General features: G+C 30.3%; 1 pseudogene; it reads right to left on the bottom strand.

Annotated features, from left to right (window-relative positions):
* LOC149539103 (O-fucosyltransferase 30 pseudogene) overlaps positions 1-21174 on the bottom strand; it is a 147870-nt pseudogene that overhangs the window by 1699 nt on the left and 124997 nt on the right.

Here is a 21174-nt window from a genome sequence, read left to right as displayed (position 1 = left end):
TGAAGAAGTATGGATACATGTGTTCCCATCTGACAGAAAGAATTGAGGAATTGTTCAACCCTTAGTAGTAAACTTGATGAAAGTGACAATGTGCAAGACAATGGAACAATTGAGTATAACCGAGAAAAAAGGAAGATGGGGAGGAAATAATGATAAAGGCTATTTCTAAAATTTGAAAGGAAAGTAAAATTACTTTTCCTAATTATTTGGTAGCTTGAATTGTGAAGAGATGAAAGATTGGACTTTGATTTAGAATAATATTTTGACTATGGGAAAATTACTAATCTACCTAGAGCAGAGTTTGCAAAGACAAAACTAAAAGGTCATATTGATAGTTGGTCAATGGAAACCAAATTAGATATAAACATAACTACTACAATTTAAATAAAACTAGTACAAAATAAGGGAGAGAATTTCTTAAAATTGTAACAATCATGAGGAAAATGACTTACAATATTCTAAAACTACAGGTCTCTTGCTAGAATATTGGAGAAAGGGGCTATTCACTAGTATTCTCAAAGATGATCCAAACATAAGTGAAGATATTGAGGGAAATAAATGATCTAATTTTATATTTAAATAGAAGAACAACCCTTTTCTTTCTGACCTATGCAAATTGATGTTCTAATGGAACAAGACATTTGACCTTATACCACTTGCACCTTTTGTAAATAATGCATGCATCATTAGCTTCTACATGTGTGCATTTATATTGATAGAAATACATGCATATCTATAGATTATAATTTTCTATGTAGAAATGCATGCAAACATGCTTGTGTGTGAGGAAATGTAATGTGTACTGCATAAAGGAACATTAAGTGTAGTGAATGAAGAAGTTTGAAGCACAACACATGAAGAAATGTGATAGAGTGTAGATATAAACATTTTCCATAAAATATTTCTAGTCTTTAGTAAGGTAAAATATCATCTTCTTAGTTTCACATTTTACTCTTATAGTAATTGTAGACCATCAAGTATGTGTTAAAAGATATGAAAATTGTAAGGTCCCTTCCCTAGTACCATGTTATAAACCCTAAATAACATGAGCATAGTTAAAACTAAGAAACATAAGGAGGGGAATTGTCATGTTCTTGTCTTTCATTCATAAAGTACAGACTATTACCATAACCTTATGATAGAATGATGATAAGTAGGTTTCAAGATTTAGGTATTTCATGAGTGGCATCCTTCTTATTGATATTGGACTTGAGATCTTAATTGATACTAATATACATTGTAGTCATTATTGTCATAAGTATTATATTCAAAATTTTATCAAGTTGGTAAGCTAAGACCCTATGGAATAAAGAATTAAGATGCTATACCTTAGAAAACTATGTCGATGAGTTCATAGTAAATTATGATCTATTATGATAGTTGTTTTAGGAGGGCATTGTACAAAGATGAATTAACCCACCTTTGTGATGACTAATGATTGATTTTGAACCTATGCAGACATGATTATTAAAAGATTCTAATTCTATGACATTAGTGATTTTTAAGACATAAGCCTTATCATGTAATTATATCTCATAATGATAAAGAGATAGTATTAGTAATCAAACAATTTTTAATCAAATCAAGTATACTAGTTGTGATGATTACATTTTGGTAGTTTTGACCTAAGATATGTAATCAAAAATAATTTCCATCCTGGTTGATTAAGCAATATAGACCCAACATTTTGTCATTTTTATAGGAAATGGATTAGGATGTGGTTTAGAATGTTAGTTTGATCATTTGATTAGAAAATTAATGTTGATATGCATATTCTGACATTTTAATGTTTCAAAAGCTTTATAAGAAAATGATTGAGAAATAAAAGTTGATTATGGAAATTGAAATATGTTAAAATTGATTTGTAGATTTTGACATTTTAATATTTTGAACGTCCTCTATGAGATGATTAAGTAAAGGAATTTTATTGAATTATTTTAATATGCATTATGTAACATTTGAAATCATATAAATTTATGATGTGTATTTTATATAACCTCCTTGGACTACTAATATTTGAGTTTAGTGTGCAAGAAGTGGAACCATGAAAATATTTGGGGGAAATAAGTTACAAACTTATGTGAACATGGTATAGCCAAGGTGAATCTTTAGAAGATTCAAAAGCCTCGTTGTGATATATTTTATTTCATAAATTTAAGCTTGCTTGTATGTGAAATTGTTAATCTCAAAGATGCATTAGGGACATGTCATGATGATGTGGAATGTTCTTTTATGTGTCACTTAACACTTGTGGATTTTTGTGTGTTAATGACATGTCACCTAAGATTTTTTCCATCGTAGCATTTTACCCTAAAACTAATTATCTTGTTAATGACTAAGTAAGCCCACCTGACAAGGGATAGGATGGGTGATAATCATGGGAAATTTGAAATTACACTTGACTAGGGTTTTCTAGGGTCTTTAGGTTGTCCCAAAGTGCCTTTGGTGTGAAAATAAGTCACCCATATGATAGTATAACATGTTAGGGACCTAATTTTGATCATTTTATTGCATAGGTAGCCCAGTGGACCCCTTTATCTATGCATTCTTCCATCAATTCGAAAATGTAGTTGTCATATGAGTTCCTTTCTATGTTCTCACTAAGTCAAATATTGAAAACCTAGGGGAGACAAGTGTTTAAGAAGGAGTTTCTTAATGTTTTTGCCAAAATAGTTAGTGGGAAATCCTTTTTAGGGAGCCTTGGACAAACTAGTGGGGTGTTAACCCATTCTTTAAGTTTAAATATAGTTAGGGTTTTGGAGGAGGCTAAGGGAGCTCTTCATCAACTATCACTTCCATTAGCTTGGACAAATTTAGGTGCTCAAACCATGACCATTTTGTTTTAGCATTTTATAATGAATCTACAAGTATGAAAAGTTGTCATTGTAAGCATTGTGTTGTGTTGTGATTGTGCAATGAGTTTCATGCATTTCCTTGGTGTTCTTCCTTGGTGTCTTTGTTTTGAATTTTGAATTTGTTCATGGGTGTGAAGGCTTCACTCACCCTTGGGAGGGAAGAGAAGACTTGTGTGAGGGGGTTAACTAGGCTCAACATTGAAGTTGGGAGTTTTTCCTCTTGGAGAGGGTTTTGTTGTTCATGGAGTATGGGCTCCATTGAAGCCATATGTCTTGTTTGATAGCCTTGAAGAGCCATTTGTATTATGGGATGTATAAGTGTAGTGATGTGATGAGAAGGATGTATTTGATACCCTTGAAGGGGCATTATGCAATTGCAAATCTATCTGTGTGTATTCATATGGCATTCTCCTCTTTGGAGAGCCCACCTACACCCATTGTTTCATCATTCCAATGGTGAATCATTGTGTTAAACCTTGGAGGGTTTTGTAAATGTATTGTGAGATTGATTTTTGCATGCATTGTGACATGTTTAAGTGTAAACAATTTGAGTCTTTTTTTCCCTACTTAGTGGGTGGCTTCATGGAAGCTTGGGATGGGAGGTGAGCCTCCATGGTTCTTGGTTTGTGTTGTTTTGTGCAAGTTGTGGAAATGAACATGTTGGAGAAGTTAGGACCTTCCCTTGAAATTATCAAATAACCAAGGATTGTAATGAGTTAATCTTTTATTTTTATTTATTATTTATGTGTTATAAAGGTTCAATCCTCGTTATCATGCTTCTAAAATGTAAAGGAAATGTGGAGATGTGGCATATGGACTATGACATGCATGCAGTTGGTATTGTGAATATAGTACCTTCATTTTGTGTAGGAAGAAAGAAATAGTTCATGTAAGGGATGTATCTCTTTTGTTCAAAATTATCAAATGAAGTAATATTCATCATTCTAGATAGCTCTTGTATATAAGTAGGTAAGGAAAAGTTGAGAATTTCTTCATGTGAGAGAGAGTCAATGAAATACTTGTTTCAATGGGATGAAAGGAATCATTGTAAAGAATAGATTTTGTGTTCAATGTAATGAGAATAAAGTTTACATTATTGTATTTTTTCATATATGCAAATATGATTTAGTTCTAAGAAAGAAATTTATTGCATAATTTTAAGTCATTCCTTCGAAAAACAATCAAACCTTGGTTTGTGCACGTGAGTGTTAAAATTAAGTAATATTTAATACTAATTCAATAATGGACAATAGTTTTATTAATCTATCACTGAAAAAATTCTCTAAATTCTATATTAGTGGAGAGGAAAGAACTTGGAATGTAAATCATACTCTAAGTCTAGAAGGAAAGACATGTTGTAGGTTCACTTTTTGTTCTCTGGAATTTGTATGATGATAAGTAATTAAAGTCACTCTTATTACATATCAATTTTTTATTCATAAAGAATATACTAGCAATCTAGTGCATAAATTATTTTTTAAATAATATCCTAGGTAAGGGATAAGATTCAAAAAATAAATAAAATACATTGTTCCTAAATAATGTAAGAAAAGACTCCTATCAGTCATGTGCTAGTATATTGTAAAACGACACAATTTTTTTCTTAATAATGAATGTCAAAGTTATGTTAGTTTAGAAATCACAATAAGGCTAGACCTAGGTAGAACCCTAGAAGGGAAAAAATCACCATCAAGAAATAATAAAAAATTTAGAAAATAAAAATATAAAATTAAAAAAACTCAAAACATTGAAAAAGGGCCCAAAACTAGGTGTCTATCCTTCCAGGAAAAAGGGAAGTCAATGCTTCCAACATGTAAAGACCATTATGAATCTCCCTAGGCACTTAATGCCTTGTTGAATGCATGCTTCCATATAGTAATTACTACCTTGGTTTGACATAGGTCAAAAATCTTCTCCCTAGGCATTCCCATCAATGGGAAAAATTAGCACATCACCCTCAAAAGTTATGCACTTGGGAGAAGGGTGCAATTTTAGGAAGGAAAATGGTTAGTTAGGAAGGTAGAAATTAGGGAGAACATGACCCAAAACCATGGAAATTCATTTGGAAGGGTACAAAGATGTAAATAATATTTAAGTGGTTGGGGAGATGTGTAGTTTCATGGTAAAGGTTTATACTAGGAAAATAGGGATAGGAGGAACTTAGGCAAATAAAGATAGAATTATAGATGCTTAGTAAATTAAAGATGTTTGGATTAAGTGTAAGATTGCTAGTACAAAGGAAAGGTAGGTAGTAGAGAATATCATTTTAATTAAATGGATTAATTAATAGTGTCAGCTAGTAGTATGATATAATAGTCAAGTGTTAGTGTTAGGAAGTGGGATGTAGTTAACTATAGTTAGGATTTAAGATGTTAAGTTAGGGGTAAATATTAATGTCATAAATAAAGTAATTTAATTATTGAATAGTAAGGATCAATGATCAAACAAAAGTTTAGTATTAGGGTTACTAAAATTAAGTATTCATTTGTGATTAAATTTAAGAAAATTTATTGTTAAATAAGTGCTCGTATACAATTCTTGTATAATTCTTGCATGCATATTTAGAAGTACTTGGCATATCAAATAGCTATGTAGGTTCAGTATTGATTTTGAAGATATCATAAAAAGTGTATTTAAATTAAACTTTAAGTATAAAGGGGAAGTATTATATGAGTATTCATGGTAAAATAAAAATAGTAATAACAATAATAAAAAAGAAAACAAATACATTCTAATAAATAAAATAGCTGGGGATAAATCAAATAGTTTAATCAGTGATACCTAACTAGAAGCCATCAATATGATCGGGGATAATAAAGGGTGAAATGTAAGAAACTCATTAAAATAGTCATACCTATATAATAATGTATTGGAATAGAATTGGACATAGAACATGAAAAATTTAGGATATTTATATATAAGGTAAGATGACTTGAAAATTGAAACATCAAGAGCAATTATAAACTTAACCACATCTGTGAACTATTGAATTATTGCAACCTCATTGATACAAAATCTATACTTCACATTGATATACGTAATTTCTTATTTCAAGGTTTGTATGTAGAATCAAAATGATAACCTAACCTACCTCTCATGTTATAACTTAGATTGCAAATGAATGTTGGGAAACCAAATCGGTCACCTTGGAAACTCAAAGTCTAGGGTTTCAAATTTAAAGCTAATTCCTCCATAATAATTAGAATTATTTAGCCCAAACATCGAATAAAGTAATACTCTAATCTTCTCAAGAGACATGAGTTATTTTAAAAGCACCCCATAGTCGATAGAATGTGCATAATAAAGTACCGTTCTGTATGTGCTATCCATTAGTTCACTTGAAAAAAAAAAAAATTGTTGGTTGTTTTGTCTTATAAATTTTGGGCATAGCATTCTAGTCTAAAAGGCTAATTTTGCAACACTAAGCATTATTGGGTCCATGAATGAATATACAACTTGAATGTTAGTAAGGAAAAAGAGGACTTCAATGAACTTATCTTTCAAACTAGTGACCTCCATGAATGAGTCAAGTGAGAACCTAAAAACTCAAGGCTAAGAGATCTTAAATGACTAATAATATAAAATGATCTGATATTAACAACATAATAATACACTAAAGGAAGTAAATAATTTTATGGCAATAGACAGTATGTCTCTGTAAGGAAATTTTTATAACACCCCCTTAATATCTATAATATCTAAGTGAACTATGATCATATGACACATAAAGAATGTTTTTCAAGACATAGCAGGATTCGAAAGGATTGGGAAAATTTATGACTTATCAATAAGAGTATATCCTTACATAAAATTGAGGAATCTTCATGAACTAATTTTTTTTCCTTTGTATTGACACCATACTCATAATTAAATTCTATAAGTATAACAAATATAAGAGAAAAATGGTCGAATAATATAGGTTGATGGTAATGTTTTATGACTCAACTATCATGATAGTGACCCTATATATTTTTGAAAATGAAAGCTATATAGTAGAATATGGAGTAGGAGATGTCCCTTGCAATGTCATATTTCAAAGATGTTAGCTCCATAAGTACCCTAGATGTAATACCTTGTTAGGATTTCATAGATCTGGAACAATATGCAAATAAACATTTAAATGCAAAAACAAAAGAAGAAAAACCATCAAAACATAGATAACACATAGATTTAATGGGGTTCACCTATGTCCACCTGCACAATCATCCAACCTATTCCATTATACATTGCATTTTCACAAAATCCCTAAACCTAAGCTATCTTATATAAAATATTGGTAAGTTTTAGGGTTACAATACACCTATCTTAATAAGACATGATAAAATAGGAGCAAAATTTTTTTTGAACCCCAAAGAATTATGAAGTATGTATAGTACTCCTCTAGCATGTCACAAAAAACTAACATACCTGTTTCAAATTTTTAATGAAAAATCATTCCTCACAAGATTAATCATTAAACCTTGAATGGCCCTTGTTAAAAAGATAGATTGATATAGAGTTATCTCCTTGGTCCTTCTTGTTGTCACCCTCTAGTATCATACTCCAAGGTGTGTGATAAAAATCTTGATCCTTTTTGTATAGTGAATGGGTTGTTAGTGTAATTAGGGTAGAATTCTTGCCTCCAAACAACTTTTAGTAGCAATAAACAAAAAGGTAAGAAGCATACGCTGTTGAAGAATGAGTTTCATGACTTGACAAACCCATCAACAATAAGAGTTTGGAATGTACTTATGTTCATTTCCAAGAAATACTGGGGGCATCATAGATTTTTTATTGTGACTATAAGACAACCTTTTTCTTCTTCCCATCAAGATACCTTGGTATGACTATACTATTCTTAAAATTTTGCATCATTATTTCTCCTAATTTATTTTGTTAGCTATGTTGAGTATTTGTTTTGTTGATTTCTTGTTATGATCCCACTGCCTCGAGGAGGTCCCTTGTTTTTAATTGAAAATATATCATTGTGGCCACACTTGTATTTATTTTCTTTTAATTGGTTATTTTTGTATCTTGGATTTAAGTTATATATGAGACATTTTCTTATGGATAAATGTGTTGTAGTACAATTTGTGAAATGACCATGCTAAGAGGTATTCTTGATAATTTGTGTAGGAGATTGGGTTTCCATAAGATCATTATGATTATAGGATATAAAACTTTTAGATTGGGCCTTGGAACACCAATACCCTCTTATAAACCCATTCAAACCAGAGACAACATAAGAATAGATTGTTGAATAGACACCATGCTAGGAACCTTAAGTAAGAGTATTAAAAGTCATAAAATATTTAATGGCAATTTGAGTTGCTATGTTTAAGTAAGATGGGTAATCATCTCAACAATGAATAAGACCATGGTAATAGAAACTAGAAGAACAATCAAAGTAAGAGTAAGGAACTTAGAATAGAAATCGTGTGATATGATAATTTGCCAAATATCAAATAATTATGCCAAACAAAACAGTACATAGTGACAAACAAGTGTCTACATTTGACAAATAGTAAGTAAAATTGGATATTTAACTAAAAACAATTGAATTATTGGAATACTAATGGAAAATAAACAAACCCATCAAGGGATGAAATTTTTCATCAAGTTAAATTTTGGACTACGGTCATAAAACTTAGTCAGTGTCTAGGAGAGTAAATAACATAGGATGGTAAAGAATAAAGTTAGTCTATGATAATTAATAGTGAAAATAAGAATATTGAAATAAAATAATTAACAAGCATAGGTTTGTGTTTATAGAAATAAGAATTACCAAGAAAATGAACATTAGGGAAAGAATAACTAAGAAAAAGAAACAAATTTGAGTAAGTAACACCTTATCTGAAAGTTCTCTCAATTGGTAAATGGTAATAATATCAATTAATGACAATAAGGATTTATAGAAATGAATGACTTGACCTAAAAAAATGAGATTGCATTATGTTAGAATGATCTTTAAATACATTGTTAGCATTTTTGTAATCCCTGAAAACCTTTAAAAACTTTAAGAAATTCTTCTCCCAAGTAATGAATTATGTAAGGGATACTTATGTCTGTAGTTGAGGATTATGGTAGATACACTAATGATGGGTAATACCTAATCAATATAATTGTGTAGTAATTAATCATAGGGAAAAACATTGTCCATGTCATGGACTTTGTATTATAGTCTCTTAAATTAAGTTAGGTATAGACATAAATTTGTTATGAATGTTGTATAAATACCTCTAAGATTGGACCATTTATGCTATGGGTAGGAAAGTCCTCTTAATGAATGAAATTTTCCTAATTTTGGATGACTTCCAACAAGAAGTAAAAAGCAAGGGGGGGGGGGAAGATGTAAGAATAACATGAGCATAGTTAGAACTAAGAAGCATAAGGAGGTGAATTGGCATGTTCTTATCTCTCATGCATGAAGTATAGACTATTACCATACACTCTATGATAGAATTATGATAAGTAGGTTCCAAGATTTAGGTATTTCATGAGTGGCATCATTATTATTGATATTGAACCTAAGATCTTAGTTGAGATAGATGTACATTGTAGTCAGTATTGTCACAAGTATTGTATTCAAAATTGTATCGGGTTGGTAAGTTAAGACCCTATGAAATAAAGACTTGAGATGTTATAACTTAGAAAATAATGCCAATGGGTTTATAGTACATTATGATCTATTAGGATAGTTTTTTTAGGAGGCCATTGTAAAAAGAAGAATTAACACCTTCCTTTGTGAGTACTAATAATAATTATAAATAGAAATTGTTATCAATTTAGATAAGGACTACTTGGTAGAGATTGACATGATGTAAATATAATAAGTCAATTTGTCATCCAAGTAGTAATGGGTTTACATAATGACTAATTTTGAACCTATGTAGACATGCTTATGAAAACATCTTGATTCCCTAACATTAGTGATTTTTGAGATATAAGCCTAATCATGTAATATATCATAATGATAATGAGATAGTTTTAATAATCAAACTATATTTAATTGAATCAAGTATAGTAGTTGTGATGATTACATTTTGGTAGTTTTGATGTAAGGTATGTAATTGAAACTAATTTTCATATTGGTTGATTAAGCAATATAGACCCAACATTTCATCATTTTGATAGGAAATGGATTAGGATGTGGTTAGGAATATTAGTTGGATCATTTGAATAGAAAATTAATGTTGATATGCAGATTATGACATTTTATCATTTTAAAAGCTTTATATGAAAATGATTGAGGAATAAAACTTGATTATGACAATTAAAGTATGTTAAAATTGATGTGCAAATTTAAATATTTTAACATTTTGAATGTCTTGTTTGAAATGAATAAGTTAAGAATTTTCATTCAATTATCTTAATATGGATTAAACGTAACATTTGAATTTGTACACATTTATGATGTGTATTTTATATGACCTCCTTGGAGTACTAATGCTCGAGTTTAGTGTGTAGGAAGTGGAACCATGGAAATCATTGGGGGAAAATAGTTCCAAACTTATCTGAACATGGTATAGCCAAGGTGAATCTTTGGAAGATTCAAAAGCTTCATTATGATGTATTTTATTTTGTAAATGTAAGTTTGTTTGTGTGTGAAATTGTTAATCTCAAACATGCATTAGGGACATGTCATGATGATGTGGAATGTTCTTTTATGTATCACTTGACATTTGTGGATATTTGTGTGTTAATGACATGTCACCTAGGGTTTTGGTCATGGTAGCATTTTAACCTAAAACTAATTATCTTGTTAATGACTATGTATACCAACATTATAAGGGGTAGGATGGGTCACAATCAAGGGAAATTAGAAATTAGACTTGACTAGGGTTTTGTAAGGTCTTTAGGTGGTCCTAAAGTTCCTTTGGTGTGAAAATAAGTCACCCATATGATAGTATAACATGTTAGGGACCTAATTTGATCATGTTTTTTCCTAGCTAGACTAGGGGACCCCTTTACTCATGCATTCTTTCATCAATTCGAAAATGGAGCTGTCACATGAATTACTTTCTATGTTCCCACTAGGTCAAATATAAAAAACTTGCATAATATACTCCATCAGAAAAATCCAAATCATAATCAAAGTCATAAACTATAGTGTAAGACCCAACCTCTCTAGTCTTAACTTTAGGTGACTTTTCTCTAGGTACTACCTTTCCTACTACTAGTTCTAGTGATGTGATAATGTTTCTATTGTTTCCACTAAGTCAAATATAACAAAGTTAGGAGAGACAAGTGTGTGAGAAGGAATGGCTTGATGTTTTTCCTAAAGAGTTAGTGGGAAAGCCTTTTTAGGGAGTTTTGGACAAACTACTAGGGTGTTCACCCACTTTCTAAATTTAGAGATAGTTAGAGTTTTGGAGGGAAGCTAAGGGAGCTCTTCATCATCTGTCACTTCCATTAGCTTGGACGAAGGTATATGCTCTAACCATGACCATTTTTTTTAGCATTGCATAATGAATCTACAAGTATAAAAAGTTGTTATAGAATCATGGATTATTATTGTAATCTTTCTGTTGTGCTGTAATTTTGCAATGAGTTTCATGCATTTGCTTGGATTTTTTTTTTCATCTTTTTTGTTTTGAATGTTGAATTTGTTCATGGGTGTGAAGGTTTCACTCACCCTTGGAAGGGAAGAGAAGCCTTGGGTGAAGGGGTTAGTTGGGCTCAACATTGAAGTTGAGAGATTTTCCTCTTGGAGATGGTTTTGTTGTTCATGAAGTATGGGCTCCATTGAAGCCATATGCCTTGTTTGATAGACTTGAAGAGGAATTTGTATTATGGGAGGTATAATTATAGTTATGTGATGAGGAGGATGTATTTGATAGACTTGAAGGGGCATTATGTATTCACAAATATATGTGTGTAGATGGATATGGCATTCTCCTTTTTGGAGAGCCTACCTTCACCCATTATTTCATGATTCCAATCGCGAATCATTGTGTTAAAGCCTAGAGGGTTTCATAAATGTATTGTGAGATTGAGTTTTGCACATATTGTGACATGTTTGAGTGTGAACCATTTGAGTCTTGTTTCCCCTTTGTGGTGGGTGGCTTCATGGAAGCCTAGGATGGGAGGTGAGCCTCCATTGTTTCCAGTTGGTGTTGTTTTGTGTAGGTTGTGGAAATGAACATGTTGGAGAAGTTAGGACCTTCCCTTGACATTATCTGCAAACCAAGGATTGTGATGAGTTCATCTTTTTTATATTATTTTGTTATGTGTTATTAAGGTTCAATTCTCATTATCTTGCTTCTAAAATGTAAAGGAAATGTGGAGATGTAGCATATCGACTACGACATGCATGTAGTTGGTATTGTGAATATAGTACCTTCATTTTGTGTCTGAAGAATGAAATAGTTCATGTAAGGGATGTATCTCTTTTATTGGAAATTATCAAGTGAAGTAGTATTTTTCATTTTAGAAAATTTGTGTGGTAGATAGCTCTTGTATATAAGTAGGTCTAAGAAACTTAATGCATAGAAAGGTTGAGAATTTCTTCATGTCAGAAAGTCAATGAAATACTTGTTTAAATGGGATGAGAGGAATCATTGTAAATAATATATTTTGCGCTTAATGTAATGAGAATAAAATTTCCATTATTGCATATGTCCATGCACGCAAAAATAATTCATTTTTAAGAAAGTAATCTAGTGCATGATTTTAATGCATTCCTTGGAAAAACTTTCAAACCTAGGTTTCTACACATGAGTCTTAAAGTTGAGTTATATAATACTAATTCATTAATGGGTAGTAGTTTTATTCATATATCACTTAGAAAACTTTCTAAATCCCATAGTAGTGGAGAGGAAAGAAATTGAAATGTAACTCATAATCTTAGTCTAAAAGGAAGGATATGTTGTAGGTGCACTTTTTGTCCTATGGAGTTTGTATGAAGACAAGTAATTAAAGTCACTCTTATTACAGATCAATTTTTTATTCATAAATAATATACTAGGAATCTAGTGCATAAAATATTTATAAAACAATATCCTAGCTAAGGGATAAGATTCAAAAAATAAATAAAATACCTAGTTTATAAATAATGTAAGAAAAGACTCCTATGAGTCACATGCCACTATATTGAAAAATAACACACAAAAAATTTTATAATGAGTGTGGAGGTTATGTCAAATCAAAAATCACAAAAAGGCTAGACCTAGGTAGAACGCTAGAAGGGAAAACATCACCATCAAGAAATAATAATAAAATTAAACAATAAAAATATAAATAAAACAATCTCAAAAGATTGAAAAAGGGTCCAAAACTAGGTGCCTATCCTTCAACAAAAAAGTGAAGTCAATGCCTCCAACATGTAAAGACTATTACCCATCTCCCTAGGTGCTTCATGCCTTGTCAAACACATGCTTCAATGTAATAATTGTTACCTTGTTCTGACTTAGGTAAAAACTCTCCCCCCTAGGCAATCCCATCAATGGGACAAATCAGCATATCACCATAGGAAGTTAGGCACTTGGGAGAAGGGTGCAGTTTTAGGATGGAAAAATGTTAGGTGGGAAGGTAGAAATTAGGGAGCATGTGACCCCAAATCAGGGATTTTTCCTTGAAAGTTTGCAAAGGTGTAAATAATATTTAAGTGGTTGGGAACATGTGTAGTTTCATGGTAAAGGTTAATACTAGGAAAATGGGGATAGTAGGAACTTCGGCAAATAAAGATAGAATTATAGGTCCTTAGTAAATTAATGATGTTTGGATTAAGTGTAAGATTTCTAGTAGAAAGGCAAGATAGGTAGTAGGGAATGCAATTCTAATTAACTGGATTAATTATTAATGTTTGCTAGTAGTATGATATAATAGTAAAGCATTAGTGTTAGGAAGTGGGATTTAGGTAAGTGTAGTTAGGATTTAAGATGTGAAGTTAGTGGTAAATATTAATGTCATAAATAAAGTAATTTAATTATTGATTAGTAAGGATCATGGATCATACGAAAGTTTGGTAGTAGGGTTGCTAAAATTAAGAATTGATTTATGATTAGATTTTAGAAAATTTATTGTTAAATAAACACTTGTATAAAATTCTTATATAATTCTTGCATGCATATTTAGAAGTACTTGGTGTATTAAATAGCTACATAGGTTTAGTATCACTTTAGAAGATATCATACAAAGTGTATTTAATTTAAACTTTAAGTACAAAAGGGGAAGTATTATATGAGTAATTATGGTAAAATAAAAATAATAATAACAATAATAAATAAGAAAACAAATATATTCTTAAAAATAAAATAGTTGGTAATAAATCTAATAGTTTGGTCTATGGTAGCTAAGTAGAAGCCATCAATATGATCAAGGTTAATAAATGGTGAAATGTAAGAAACTCATTGAAATAGTCATACCTATATAATAATGTACTAGAATAGAATTGAATATAGAATGTGACAAATTTAGGATATTTATATATATATATATGGTAAGATGACTTGAAAACTGAAACATCTAGAGAAATTATAAATGTAACCACATCTGTGAGCTATTGAATTATTGCAGCCTCATTGATACTAAATTTTTACTTCACATTCATATACATAATGTCTTATTTTGAGGTTTGGATGTAGAATCAATATGATACCCTAACCTACCTCTCACATTATAAATTAGATTTCCAACGAACGTTAGGAAACCAAATCAGTCACCTTGGAAACTTGAAGTCCAAGGTTTCAAATGTAAAGCCAATTCTTCCACAACAATTAAAATTAATTAGCCCCAACATTGAATAAAGTAACAGTCTAACATTCTTGAGAGACATGATTTTTTTCAAGCACCCCATATTTTATAGAATGTGCATAACAAAGTACATGTGTGTATGTTCTATACATTAGTTCACCTAAAAAAAAAATTGTTGGTTGTGTTTTTCCTTGTAAATTTTGTGCATGACAAAAATTGTATTGTACTTAGCAATTAGATTACTTTATAGAATGTTGTTGCTTACCTTCTCAACTATGCAAATTATTGTTTGAATCAACATTGTTTATTAGATTTTGGATTCAACTTGGTAAATCATTGTTGGCATCAACATCTTGGAACACTCTCCATGAACTACCATCAAGTTGAGAGGGTTGTAGGAGTAAAATTGTGAGTTTCTTATAATGTATATTCTTTTGGCATTTCATCAAGATATATATGGTGTGGTAGGGACCAAAATTAAATCAAGTGTAATAGCTTACAATGTACATCTAATGATCAGATGACTAGATGTTCCACAATAAACATTTTGGCTATCTTCCTAGTATTTTCTGTCCACTAAATATTTTGGATGTTTGGATTGGCAACACTTTTTTAAATTTTTTATTTTATTTAAGAGCACCATCTTTGTGTATTTGTGGGAAATTTCAATGGATTTCTAGATTCAATGATTTTTATAAGTGAGCTTCATATTTTGAATATTTTTTAGTGGCACTCTTTCTCGATGGACACACATCATGAATTATAAGTATGTTTCATGTTCTTAATTGCATTTTTGCTCTCCTTTATATGCAGAAAATGATTACTAGATTTGGTCAAAGATTTTTGGTATCTTGTTGCATCACTAAATGACATGCTTAAGATTGATATATATTTACTATAGCCATTTTCTTGTCCCATTGCATGTGCTACTATTTCTAGCTATCACTATGATTCTGTAGTAGAACTAAAGTAGAGAATTATTTAAACAATCACATGAAACATAAAATAATCCATGGCATAATTATAATGTATCAGACTTTGGGTACTAGAAATTCCACTTGGATATTTATCTTTTATTGGTCTTCAATGATTTAAGAATGTTAGTTCCATAATATTGTTTTATATTCCATAAGGAGAACTGTAATGAATACTTTTAGCATGTTATTTCTATTAACAATAATGCAATCGAAATTGTATTCTACTTCCCATTAACCATGACATCTATGTAGGAATCATAACATCAGTAGTCAAAATAGTGTAATATTTTTTGATATTTTAAAAGATTAGTGGAATCTAACACTTACACTAAAGACTGCACTATTTTCTTTACAAGATTTACTTTCAACACCAGAACCCAATGATCCTTAGCATGCTATGGTAGCACAACAGGTAGTGTAAAAATATGTTTATAGCATTTTAACTATAAATATACCTTATTTATTTTTAATCTATGTTGCATTCTTTATAGGTTTTTCTATCTATTATTTCTCATATTTGTTGTACTTGATATAGTACCCAACTTGTGTGGATACCTCACACAGTTGTCTACACATGAGAGTTTTATTGTTGAGTTGGTGCTCAATTTGAGGTTTGTTTCTTAGTTTATAGAATTTGGTGTTCACTTATATAATCTAAGTTGGTGACCATTTCCTTAATGAAATCTATTATACATTGTGGTCTTCTAAGAGAAAGGGTTTTCCATGAGAATTTTTCTGTTTACATCTTGGTAGTTGCTTTATTTTTGTTTAATATGGTTTCAAAATGATAAAATCTTAGAGTACTAATACACCCCCAATAGGACATTGGTTCTTGAAGTCAAGTAGAACACATTTGGCCTTATTTCTCACAATGAGGTATCATTTATATTAATGACTCTCATTGTAATCAAAAGTAATGGTGTCTTTTATTTTTATAAAACTTTCAAGCTCATCAAATGAATTGATTTGAATTACTTTAAAAAGTTCTTTCTTGATCACCATTGGACTTTAGTTACACAAAAATCCTCAATCTATATTTTGTTTGTAAGAGTGGCTAATGCTAATTATTGTATACATATTTTCAATTTAGGTTTTTATCAAAGATAGTGCAAAACTTGTTCAGGATGCATTTCAACTTGCAAAACAAAAAGATCCTTGTGTCATCTTTATAGATAGGCTTGATGCAGTTGGAACCAACCATTTTGATAGGTATTAGGATTTTTTAATTTTGATTCTTGTTGGTAAGCCCATACTGATAAATAGTTTAAATAGTAAAATTGTATTGGGTTTTAAGCTAAAATATTTCAAGGGATTTGTTTACTATGTATTAGCTTGCAATATTTACAAATCAAGATACTCTATGTTCTAAGCACTTTAAGATCACACTTGCATGATCTCAACATGCATTGAAATATTAAAATGTCTCTTTAATTTGAGTTGTAACTACAAGATTGTCTGATCATAATTCTTTGCATAGTAATTCAAGCTTGACTTCTTTTTCACTTGTACTTGAATTATTTCATTGTTAAAATTTTCATGATTTACCTACAAACAATAAATATAGACAAGCTACATACTATTACTGTCTAAATATAGCCTATTTGAATCAAATTTCTAGTTTTCTATTAAATAAAATACCTATTTCCTCAAGAAAGAGACATGGTTCCCCTCCAAGTAGAGGATCCTAACTCAAGGGTAGTAGTGTAATTGCCTTCCAATGGTATTTATGTGAGCATGGTCAAATTATAGCAATCCCCTTTGAGGTCAGTTGTATTAAGATCCATTAGCATGGATTGTGGTTTCACTAACATCTTGAAGCTCAATAGATGCTTCAACTTGTCTCAATGTAATTTATTATATATCCATCTTTTGTGTTATTAGTAATTCAAGTTCTTGTATACCAATCTACCATATTGCGTTCCTCAATAATCCTTGATTTGTATTTGGATTTATGATTTTCAATGAGGGACTTTACATTAGTAGAAGCACCAATGTGCTTTTTTATTGGCAATGCAATTTTTGGAACATGACTTGGCTATCAAAAGTCTTGCAACACACTAGATTCTGACCATAAGAAGCACTGTATATGAGAATCTATGTACATATAGCTATGCTTATGCCTTGTTTGATATTTATGCCACATTTATTGTATATAGTCAGTCATCACTACATTTTTTGTACTTTATTTTACTGGGTTGTGATCCTCAACTTATATGACCAATAGATTTCATTAAAGAATAAAAATTCAGCTTTCCATCTCTTTGTGGCTGCATAATTTCTTAATTTGGTTAAGATATATAGAGTTACATCTCTTTTAATATCAACATAGTTATTGCACTTTAGTCTCTTGTAGCAAGATCAACTGGAACACATGAAATATATGATTATTGAGATCTTCGCATGTTCTAGCCTCTATAACTACATAAGTAAATTATTTTAGTTTCCTTGATTAAGAATTGAAAGACATATTTTATATGTTGATGTATGAAAATGTGAAACAATAGCTATTTGTGTTTATCCAACATTTTGAATAGTTATTGTCCAAAGATTCTTAGGTTATTTAAACTAATTTTGATTATTGAATGTGAGTCTAGGCATTGCTTGGTTAAGGGGGTGCTTGTGTAATACTTTGGATAGTTTACCAGAAATAACAAGGTTTCTTAGATGCATTCCCATACTAAAAGCACCTTTACAATGGCTTCTATTTGAAAAAAAAAGTCACAAATCTTTTTTTATTTGAATCATGCCCAATAACTTAGTTTAATAAATAATGTTGAACTATTCACACCCTCTTACACTAGATGCAACTAGAAATCATTACTTGCAAATAATTTTTGGTGTGATTATCACATTATCTTAGTGGCTACTAAGGAAGGTCATTTTCTAGTACATGAGTTTGCTCCCTTAGAGGAAATTTTTATAAAATTTGTGCTCTTGTGCAAGTAGATCTTTACAAGAACCCTTAAAGACATTAGAATGCACTCACTTAGACAACTGCCTTGGTGTACTATGAATATGTTTAACTTAATTTGAGATATTAATAGCAGCAACAATATGCATATTAATGTTTTAAACTTTCATTACAATTTAATTATGTAAATGATCCTTGGATTTTCATATAGACTGGGGAGATTTTCTTATAAATAAGATGCTTGTGGAAGCCAAACAAACAAGCCATAATTCTTGAATGATCTTAATCTTGTCTCAAGAACCTATACTGACAAAAAAAAGTCAAAGTAAAAGCTTAGGCTTGTGTGTAATAGCAACTTTGAAATAGGAATTAATAGTAAATAAATATTAAATAATAGATTTAAAATTTAAAATTGATTAACCCAATTCCCTTTTCTTCTGGTTGATTTAAGTTTGACAAACTGAAATTATTTTTTAAAATAAAAGAAGCCTTTAAACTATTGTTTTGATTGGGTGTTTCCTTGTTGCCCTCATTTCAAGAAATGTAGGCCCGTAACCTTTTTGGGTGCTATATTGGGAATGGAATGAAACAAATAATAATTTATTATGTATTCTTTAAAGGGTGCTAGCTCAATGGAAGAGCACCTATTTTACAAGTAGGGGATGGTGGTTTGATTCCATCACGCTCTATTATGACCAAATTCACTACCAAATATGTTACCAAATATGCTACTAAATATGTGACCAAATATATTATTAAATATACTACTAAATACACTACCAATTATATGAGTAAATATACTAAATATGTGATTAAATATGGTACTAAATATACCATTAAATATGTGACTAAATCAACTATCAAATATATGATTAAATATGTGAAATATTTGACCAAATTATTTATCAAAATTAGTGATCAAATAAGTGACTAGACTCATTTAGTAATAAATTTACTAGCTTTATAGATGACTAGATATTAACTACTATTAGTCACATGTATATAAATTTTAGTAGTTTTTTTAGTCACATATTGTTGTTTTTGCACAAGTGGTATTCTAGGTCCTTTGACTAGACGTAGAGTTAGACTAGTGGGAATAACATGGCTACTATACTAATGTACCTTATTGTTAGGTTGATAATCAATGAAATGAATCCCATTCTCAAGTACTCTATTTTTCTTCAAATATGATCCATGTACAACAACAAAACTTGCATACAGGTGAATCAAATAAGTCAATAAATTTAAATTCATAAAATACATAGATATACATACACGTACATGATTCAACTATATACTAACCTGTGGGAAACATATTTCTATCACTTTTTTTAGTCTTTGTTAGCTTCTCTCCTTGTATGGTACAATGCAATAAATAATAGCTAACACCTTCTACATTTTTGAATTCTACCACAACTGCACAAATATTTCCTACACAAAGTGTATATATAAAATTTCTATGTGTCATATGTGTGTGTGTGTGTGTGTGTGTGTGTGTGTGTGTGTGTGTGTGTGTGTGTGTGTGTGTGTGTGTGTGTGTGTGTGTGTGTGAAAATTATGAAATACATACTTTTCAACTCTAATTATTCTTGAAATATTTCCATAATGACTAGAAATCAATGTGATATCATCATAGCTTTCATCCTCAAACTCATTCGTACTGATAACATCTAGTAGGACCAAACTTCATTCACTCACATATCTGCATTCTTGATTAATACAACCATCATAATTTTCATCAAGGAAATTAGGAAAATGAATGAGTATTCTCTTGTGTACAATGACCACACATTACTATTTATATTCATAACTAAATGTAGAGATCATGTCTTCTCCACCCTCGTGCATGCATGCATTGATCTTCTATCGACACTTGAATGTAAGGTTCATACATACATATAAAAAATCAGTATTAAACACATGTGTGTAAATTAATTTAGTTATCATATTTATCACATTAAATATAAAATTGATTCAATTATAATTTTTGAATTAATTTATACATAATACCTTACAAAATACTCTAAAAGGTATGACTCAATCTGCTTATGATGATGTGTTATTTTTATTTGCTGGCACTATAAAATGTGCTTTGCACAACTCAACTCATCATGAGATCTTTTAATGTGATATCCTTTATAGTCCATTTGATACTCTCCTAAAGCACATTTGATACAAGCTCCTACACCATCATGCTCACTCTTTCCATGTTCACTCTTCAAAAACTCCAAATTTGTGTTATTTTAAGGTATCAATAATATCTACATAATGTATAAAATGATCTAGTGGATTTAAATTGTGTTGCACATCCATCTGACCATACAAAATGCCTTTCCATTTTTAGGCCCTTGTTTTTCAAATAATCAAAAAATATCTTCAAATGATGTTCCTTAAAATGCACATGTCATGTTCTTTGTCATCACTAATGTATTAAAAGTGATACTATGTTTGATGACTCATGCTTGATCTATACTTTCCAAACCATACAAATCAATTTGTGCATGTCAATAAAACAGTTGAACCATAATAGTAACCTACTCTATTTAGAAGTATTTTGCTTGAAGTTACTTTTGGGAAATGGAGTAATTCTCTACAAAGTCAACAATAGATAAAATTTTATAGAGTGAAAAAGTTTCTCTTAGTGTTTGAAACTATTCTACTTGTCACTTAGAAAAAAAAAGCACAATGTATTTATGGTTGAATAAATTTCTTAAAATTTGACATAAATTCTCCAATAGGTATGTCATCCTCTACATAT

The sequence above is a fragment of the Cupressus sempervirens genome, chromosome 9 (genome assembly GCF_028749045.1).
Source record: "Cupressus sempervirens isolate cs-2001-9-10 chromosome 9, ASM2874904v1, whole genome shotgun sequence".
NCBI classification, from domain to species: domain Eukaryota; kingdom Viridiplantae; phylum Streptophyta; class Pinopsida; order Cupressales; family Cupressaceae; genus Cupressus; species Cupressus sempervirens.
This window is presented reverse-complemented; position numbering and strand designations above follow the sequence as displayed.